Below are 9,509 nucleotides of genomic sequence, written 5' to 3' on the forward strand. Positions count from 1 at the left end.
TGGGTTGGCACGAATCGAGACTGGGATTTTGTCACTCCGTGTAAAATGGAGAGGTATCTCTGGGCCCACTCGGTAGGACATCATCATAATGTGCACAATGTGACCAAGGAGTTGATCACGGGATGATGCGTTACGGAACGAGTAAAGAGACTTGCCGGTAACGAGATTGAACAAGGTATCGGGATACCGACGATCGAATCTCGGGCAAGTACTATACCGGTAGACAAAGGGAATTGTATACGGGATTGATTGAATCCTCGACATCGTGGTTCATCCGATGAGATCATCGTGGAGCATGTGGGAGACAAGATGGGTATCAGATCCCACTGTTGGTTATTGGCCGGAGAGTTGTCTCTATAATGTCTACGTGTTTCCCGAACCCGTAGGGTCTACACACTTAAGGTTCGGTGACGCTAGAGTTGTAGAGATATTAGTATGCGGTTAACCGAAAGTTGTTCGGAGTCCCGGATGAGATCCCAGACGTCACGAGGAGTTCCGGAATGGTCCGGAGGTATATATATATATATATATATATATATATATATATATATAGGAGTAGGATTTTCTACAAGTGCTTGCCACAGAACTAATTAAGGGTTTCAACGGTGCAAAAGTACTCAAAAATTCTGAAAAAAATACTGAACCAACACACCTATAATATAACATGATCCAATGGAGAGACTAAAAAAATACGACTGTATGTGTCCTGGACAAAAAAAACAAATAGTTCAGTATATATTTATGTCGCACTGAGCTGAAAGGCTTATTATTTTTGTCGAGGACACATAGATGCATATTTTGACAATCCCTCCGTTGGATCATCTTATTACATTAGAGAGATGCTCCCATATTTATTTCATATCTTTTGATAACTTTTGAACCGTTAGAAGTTTAGCGAAACTTAACTAGTTCTGTGGCAAGCTATGGTAGACACAGTTTTACCTATATATATATAGGAAGTCTAGTTTCGGCCAACCGGAGAGTTTCGGGGTCACTGGTATTGTACCGGGACCACCGGAAGGGTCCCGGGGGTCCACCGGGTGGGGCCAGCTGTCCCCAGGTTTACGACGAAACCTAGAAATCGATCACTGATCCAATTTGACTACCTCTACGGGATAGACCTCAACAGAAAACTGTTGAGTAACGGCAGCAAGTGATTGAGTTCAGTAGTTCCTCATAGAAAATTATTGGCTCTAGAGATATGGTAATATGGAGAAGACAAAATTGTTTTACATTTTAAAGAAAGGGTACAAAAGCATATTTATTCTGAATCAAATGGCGAAATGCACTGGCACTATTTCGGAAACCTAAGGACTCGATCATATGGATATGAAAAATACAGGATTTCTGATCCTAGCGGGAGATAGACGATTTAAACAAAAAAAGACCCAAAATTTCAAACATGTATATAGAATTACTGGAAAACTACAAACAAAAATAGTGAAAATAAGCTCGGAGGGCCCCATGGGCTGAAGTGACGTGGGAACCAGCCCCTGGTGGGCTAGTGCGCGCCCCTTGGGCCTCCCTTGCGCCTAGGGCTGGAAACCCTAAAGGGGTGGGGGCGCCTCCACCTGGCTTGGGGGCCAAGCCACCCCTAGGCCGCCGCCCCTCCCATTAGATGGGATCTCTAGGGGCCGGCGCCCCTGAGGGCCCCTGTATATAGTGGAGGGGATGGAGGGCAGCAGCACCCAAGCCCTGACGCCTCCCTCCCTCCCGTGACACATCTTTCTCCCCGCTTGCGCTTGGCGAAGCCCTGCCGGGATCCCGCTACTTCCACCACCACGTCGTCGTGCTGCTGGATCTCCATCAACTTCTCCTCCCCCCCTTGCTAGATCAAGAAGGAGGAGACGTCTCCGCTCCGTACGTGTGTTGAACGCGGAGGTGCCGTCCATTCGGTGCTAGGATCATCGGTGATTTGGATCACAACGAGTATGACTCCATTAACCCCGTTCTCTTGAACGCTTCCGCTTAGCGATCTACAAGGGTATGTAGATGCACTCTCTTCTCTCTTGTTGCTAGATTACTCCATAGATTGATCTTGGTGATGCATAGAAAAATTTTAAATTTCTGCTACGATCCCCAACAATGGTATCAGAGCTAGGTCTATGCGTAGATTCTATGCACGAGTAGAACACAAAGTAGTTGTGGGCGTCAATTTTGTCAATTTACTTGCCGTTACTAGTCTTATCTTGATTCGGCGGCATCGTGGGGATGAAGCGGCCCGGACCAACCTTACACGTACGCTTACATGAGACTGGTTCCACCGACTGACATGCACTAGTTGCATAAGGTGGCTAGTGGGTGTCCGTCTCTCCCACTTTAGTCGGATCGGATTCGATGAAAAGGGTCCTTATGAAGGGTAAATAGAAATTGGCATATCACGTTGTGGTTTTGGCGTAGGTGAGAAACGTTCTTGCTAGAAACCTATAGCAGCTACGTAAAAATTTGCAACAACAATTAGAAGACGTCTAACTTGTTTTTGCAGCATATGTCGTGTGATGTGATATGGCCAAAAGGATGTGATGAATGATATATGTGATGTATGAGATTGATAATGTTCTTGTAATAGGAATCACGACTTGCATGTCGATGAGTATGACAACCGGTAGGAGCCATAGGAGTTGTCTTAATTTATTTATGACCTGCGTGTCAACATAAACGTCATGTAATTACTTTACTTTATTGCTAACCGTTAGCCATAGTTGTAGAAGTAATAGTTGGAGAGACAACTTCACAAAGACACGCTGATGGAGACCATGGTGTCATGCCGGTGACGATGATGATCATGGCGCCCCAAAGATGGAGATCAAAAGGAGCAAAATGATATTGGCCATATCATGTCATTTTTGATTGCATCTGATGTTTATCATGTTTTTACATCTTATTTGCTTAAGAACGACGGTAGCTTAAATAAGATGATCCCTCGCAATAATTTCAAGAAACTGTTCCCCCTAACTGTGCACCGTTGCGAAGGTTTGTTGTTTTAAAGCACCATGTGATGATCGGGTGTGATAGATTCTAACGTTCGAATACAACGGGTGTAAGCCAGATTTACACACGCAATACACTTAGGTTGACTTGACGAGCCTAGCATGTACAGACATGGCCTCGGAACACGGAAGACCGAAAGGTCGAACATGAGTCGTATAGAAGATACGATCAATATGAGGATGTTCACCGATGATGACTAGTCCATCTCACGTGATGATCGGACACGGCCTAATTGACTCGGATCATGTATCACTTAGATGACTAGAGGGATGTCTGTCTGAGTGGGAGTTCATTGAATAATTTGATTAGATGAACTTAATTATCATGAACATAGTCAAAAGGTTTTTGCAAATTATGTCGTAGCTCATGCTTTGGTTCTACTGTTTTAGATATGTTCCTAGAGAAAATTTAGTTCAGAGTTGACAGTAGCAATTATGCGGACTGAGTTCGTGAACTGAGGATTGTCCTCATTGCTGCATAGAAGGGCTATGTCCTTAATGCACCGCTCAGTGTGTTGAACCTCGAGCGTCGTCTGTAGATGTTGGGAAACATCTGACATACTCGTTTTGATGACTACGTGATAGTTCAGTGCATAATACTAACGGTTAGAATTGTGGCACCAAAGACGTTTTTAAAACGTCGCAGAACATATGAGATGTTCCAAAGACTGAAATTGGAATTCTAGACTAGTGCCACCGTCAAGAGGTATGAGACCTCTGACAAGTTTATTAAGCTTGCAAACTAAGGAAGAAAAGCTCAATCGTTGAGCATGTGCTCAGATTGTCTGAGTACTACAATCACTTGAATCAAGTGGGAGTTAATCTTCCAGATGAGATAGTGATGGTTCTCCATAGTCACTGCCACCAAGCTATTGGAGCTTCGTGATGAACTATAACACATCAGGGATAGACATGATGATCCTTGAGCAACTCACGATGTTTGACATCGCGAAAGTAGAAATCAAGAAGGAGCATCAATTGTTGATGGTTAAACCACTAGTTTCAAGAAGGGCAAGGGAAAGAAGGGATACTTCATGAAACAACAAATCAGTTGCTGCTCTAGTGAAGAAACCCAAGGTTGAACCCAAACCCGAGACTAAGTGCTTCTGTAATGAGGGGAACGGTCACTGAAGCAGAACTACCCTAGATACTTGGTAGATGAGAAGGTTGGCAAGGTCGACAGAAGTATTTTGAATATATGTTATATTATTGTGTACTTTACTAGTACTCCTAGTAGCACCAGGGTAATAAATACCGGTTCGGTTGCTATGTGTTAGTAACTCGAAATGTGTTGGAAGTGTTTCCAAGGTTGATGTGATCAAACATCGCACGCTCCCTCTACCATCGGGATTGGTGTTAAACCGAAATAATTGTTATTTGGTGTTTGCATTGAGCATAGACATGATTGGATTATGTTTATCGCCACACAGTTATTCATTTAAGGAGAATAATGGTTACTCTGTTTATTTGAATAATACCTTCAATGGTCTTGCACCTAAAATGAATGGTTTATTGAATCTCGGTCGTAGTGATACACATGTTCATGTCAAAAGATATAAGATAGTAATGATAGTACCACGTACTTGTGGCACTGCCATTTGAGTCATGTTGGTATAAAACGCATGAAGAAGCTCCACATTGATGGATCTTTGGACTCACTCATTTTTGAAAAGATTGAGACATGCGAACCATGTCTATTGGTAGATATGCATGAAGAAACTCCATGCAGATGGATCGTTTGAACTCACTTGATTTTGAATCACTCGAGACATGCAAATCATACCACATGGGCAAGATGACTGAAAGGCCTCGTTTACAGTAAGATGGAACAAGAAAGCAACTTGTTGGAAGTAATACATTCTGATGTGTGCAGTCCAATGAGTGCTGAGGCACGCAGTGGATATCGTTATGTTCTTACTTCACAGATGATTTGAGTAGATGTTGAGTATATTTACTTGATGAAACACAAGTCTGAATTATTGAAATGTTTAAGTAATTTCAGAGTGAAGTTGAAGATCGTCGTGACAAGATGATAAAATGTCTATGATATGATCATAGAGATGAATATCTGAGTTACAAGTTTGGCACACAATTAAGACATTGTGGAAATTGTTTCACAACTAATACCGCCTGGAACACCATAAGTGTGATGGTGTGTCCGAACATCATAACTGCACCCTATTGGATATGGTGCATACCATGATGTCTCTTACCGAATTACCACTATCGTTTATGGGTTAGGCATTAGAGACAACCGCATTCACTTTAAATAGGGCACCACACAATTCCATTGAGACGACACCGTATGAACTATGGTTTAGAGAAACCTAAGCTGTCGTTTCTTAAAAGTTTGGGGCTGCAATGCTTATGTGAAAAATTTTCAGGCTGATAAGCTCGAACCCAAAGTGGATAAATGCATCTTCATAGAATACCCAAAAATAGTTGGGTATACCTCCTATTTTAGATCCGGAAGCAAAAGTGATTGTTTCTAGAAACATGTCCTTTCTCGAGGAAAATTTCTCTCGAAATAATTGAGTGGGAGGATGGTGGAGACTTGATGAGGTTATTAAACCATCACTTCAACTAGTGTGTAGCAGGGCACAGAAAGTTGTTCATGTGGTACCTGCACCAATTGAAGTGGAAGCTTATGATAGTGATCATGAAACTTTGGATCAAGTCACTACCAAACCTCATAGGTCGACAAGGATGTGTACTACTTCAGAGTGGTACGTAATCCTGTCTTGGAAGTCATGTTGCTAGACAACAATGAACCTACGAGCTATGGAGAAGCGATGGTGGACCCAGATTCCAATGAATGGCTCGAGGCCATAAAATCCGAGAGAGGATCCATGTATAAAACAAAGTATGGACTTTGAAAGAACTACTTGATGGTCGTAAGGCTGTTAGGTGCAGATGGATTTTAAAAGGAAGACAGACAATGATGGTAAGTGTCACCATTAAGAAAGCTCGACTTGCGTTAAGATGTTTCCCGACAAGTTCAAGGAGTTGACTACGATGAGACTTTCTCACTCGTAGTGATGCTAAGAGTCTGTTGGAATTATGTTAGCAGTTACTGCATTATTTATGAAATCTTGCAGATAGGATGTCAAAACATTGTTTCCTCGACATTTTTCTTGAGGAGAGGTTGTATGTGATACAACCAGAAGGTTTTGTCAATCCTGCAAGATGCTGACAAGTATGTAAAGCTCCAGCAATCCTTCGAAGGACTGGAGTAAGCATCTCGGAGTTGGAATGTACGCTTTGATGAGATGATCAAAGATTTTGGGTTTATACAAAGTTTATGAGAAACTTGTATTTCCAAAGAAGTGAGTGGGAGCACTATAGAATTTTTGATGAGTATATGTTGTTAACATATTGTTGATCAAAAATGATGTAGAATTTCTGGAAAGCATGCATGGTTATTTGAAAAGTGTTTTTCGATGGAAAACCTGGATTAAGCTACTTGAACATTGAGCATCAAGATCTATAAGGATAGATCAAAACGCTTAATAGTACTTTCAAATGAATACATACCGTGACAAGATTTTGAAGGAGTTCAAAATAGATCAGCAAAGAAGGAGTTCTTGGCTGTGTTACAAGGTGTGAGTATTGAGTAAGACTCAAGACCCGACCACAGTAGAAGAGAGAGAAAGGACGAAGGTCGTCCCCTATGCTTTAGACGTAGGCTCTATAGTATGCTATGTTGTGTACCGCACCTGAAGTGTGCCTTGGTGAGGGAGTCCTGGATTAGGGGGTGTCCGGATAGCCGGACTATACCTTCGGCCGGACTCCTGGACTATGAAGATATAAGATTGAAGACTTCGTCCCGTGTCCGGAAGGGACTTTCCTTGGCGTGGAAGGCAAGCTTGGCGATACGGATATGTAGATCTCCTACCATTGTAACCGACTCTGTGTAACCCTAGCCCTCTCCGGTGTCTATACAAACCGAAGGGTTTTAGTCCGTAGGACAAACAACAATCATACCATAGGATAGCTTATAGGGTTTAGCCTCCTTGATCTCGTGGTAGATCTACTCTTGTAATACCCATATCATCAATATTAATCAAGCAGGATGTAGGGGTTTACCTCCATCAAGAGGGCCCGAACCTGGGTAAACATTGTGTCCCCTGCCTCCTGTTACCATCCGCCTAGACGCACAGTTCGGGACCCCCTACCCGAGATCCGCCGGTTTTGACACCGACACTTGCCATGAGTCAGTCAAGGGGTACAAGAGTGATCCAGGAATGGATCATATGACAGCGGTCGAACTTATCCTTAGTAACTAGTGGACTAAGGAATTTTCTCGATTATGGAGGTGGTAAAAGAGTTCATCGTAAAGGGTTACGTCGATGCAAACTTTGACAGTAATCCGGATGACTCTGAGGACTAAATCGGATTCGTCTAGTAGAGCAGTTATTTGGAATAGCTCCAAGTAGCGCGTGGTAGCTGCATCTACAAGATGACATAGAGATTTGTAAAGCACACATGGATCTGAAAGGTTCAGGCCCATTGACTGATAAACCTCTCTCACAAGCAAGATATGAACATACCCCATGGGTGTTGGATTCATTACAATCACATGGTGATGTGAACTAGATTATTGACTCTAGTGCAAGTGGGAGACTGTTGGAAATATGCCCTAGAGGCAATAATAAAATGGTTATTATTGTATTTCCTTGTTCATGATAATTGTCTATTGTTCATGCTATAATTGTATTAACCGGAAACCGTAATACATGTGTGGATACATAGACCACAACATGTCCCTAGTAAGCCTCTAGTTGACTAGCTCGTTGATCAATAGATGGTCATGGTTTCCTGACCATGGACATTGAATGTCATTGATAACGGGATCACATCATTAGGAGAATGATGTGATGGACAAGACCCAATCCTAAGCCTAGCACAAGATCGTATAGTTCGTCTGCTAAAACTTTTCTAATGTCAAGTATCATTTCCTTAGACCATGAGATTGTGCAACTCCCGGATACCGTAGGAATGCTTTGGGTGTACCAAACGTCACAATGTAACTGGGTGCCTATAAAGGTGCACTACGGGTATCTCTGAAAGTGTTTGTTGGGTTGGCACGAATCGAGACTAGAATTTGTCACTCCGTGTAAAACGGAGAGGTATCTCTGGGCCCACTCGGTAGGACATCATCATAATGTGCACAATGTGACCAAGGAGTTGATCACGGGATGATGTGTTACGGAACGAGTAAAGAGACTTGCCGGTAACGAGGTTGAACAAGCTATCGGGATACCGATGATCGAATCTCGGGCAAGTACTATACCAGTAGACAAAGGGAATTGTATACGGGATTGATTGAATCCTCGACATCATGGTTCATCCGATGAGATCATCGTGGAGCATGTGGGAGCCAACATGGGTATCCAGATCCCGCTGTTGGTTATTGGCCGGAGAGTTGTCTCTGTCATGTCTACTAGTCTCCCGAACCCATAGGGTCTACACACTTAAGGTTCGGTGATGCTAGAGTTGTAGAGATAATAGTATGCGGTTAACTGAAAGTTGTTCGGAGTCCCGGATGAGATCCCGGACATCATGAGGAGTTCCGGAATGGTCCGGAAGTCCAGTTTCGGCCACCAGGAGAGTTTCGGGGTCACCGATATTGTACCAGGACCACCGGAAGGGTCCCGGGGGTCCACTGGGTGGGGCCACCTGTCCCGAAGGGCCCCATGGGTTGAAGTGACATGGGAACCAGCCCTTGGTGGGCTGGTGCGCACCCCTTCGGCCTCCCTTACGCCTAGGGTTGGAAACCCTAAAGGGGTGGGCGCGCCTCCACCTGGCTTGGGGGCCAAGCCACCCCTAGGCCGCCGCCCCTCCCATTAGATGGGATCTCTAGGGGCCGGCGCCCCCCAGGGCCCCTATATATAGTGGAGGGGAGGGAGGGCAGCAGCACCCAAGCCCTGGCGCCTCCCTCCCTCTTGTGACACGTCTTCCTCCCCGCTTGCGCTTGGCGAAGCCCTACCGGGATCCCGCTACTTCCACCACCACGCCGTTGTGCTGCTGGATCTCCATCAACTTCTCCTCCCCCTTGCTGGATCAAGAAGGAGGAAACGTCTCCGCTCCGTACGTGTGTTGAACGCGGAGGTGCCGTCCGTTCGGCGCTAGGATCATCGGTGATTTGGATCACGACGAGTACGACTCCATCAACCCCGTTCTCTTGAACGCTTCCGATTAGCGATCTACAAGGGTATGTAGATGCACTCTCTTCTCTCTCATTGCTAGATTACTCCATAGATTGATCTTGGTGATGCGTAGAATTTTTTTAAATTTCTGCTACGATCCCCAACAGCCTCGTGTGTCCAACTTTCTCAGTCGCATGGTTGGGCCCACATCCGAATCGTGTGCACTTGCATCTTCTTCGTTGGCTCAATGACTGCTCGACAAGGATTACTATTGCATTTTTCTATTATTTTTAATATTATCCTCTGCCTTAGCATAACTTTCGTCTTGTATGACTTTGCTCTTTGTCGGTGTCAGACTTGTGTGTGCGCG

The sequence above is a fragment of the Triticum aestivum genome, chromosome 2A, assembly GCF_018294505.1.
Source record: "Triticum aestivum cultivar Chinese Spring chromosome 2A, IWGSC CS RefSeq v2.1, whole genome shotgun sequence".
Taxonomy (NCBI): Eukaryota; Viridiplantae; Streptophyta; class Magnoliopsida; order Poales; family Poaceae; genus Triticum; species Triticum aestivum.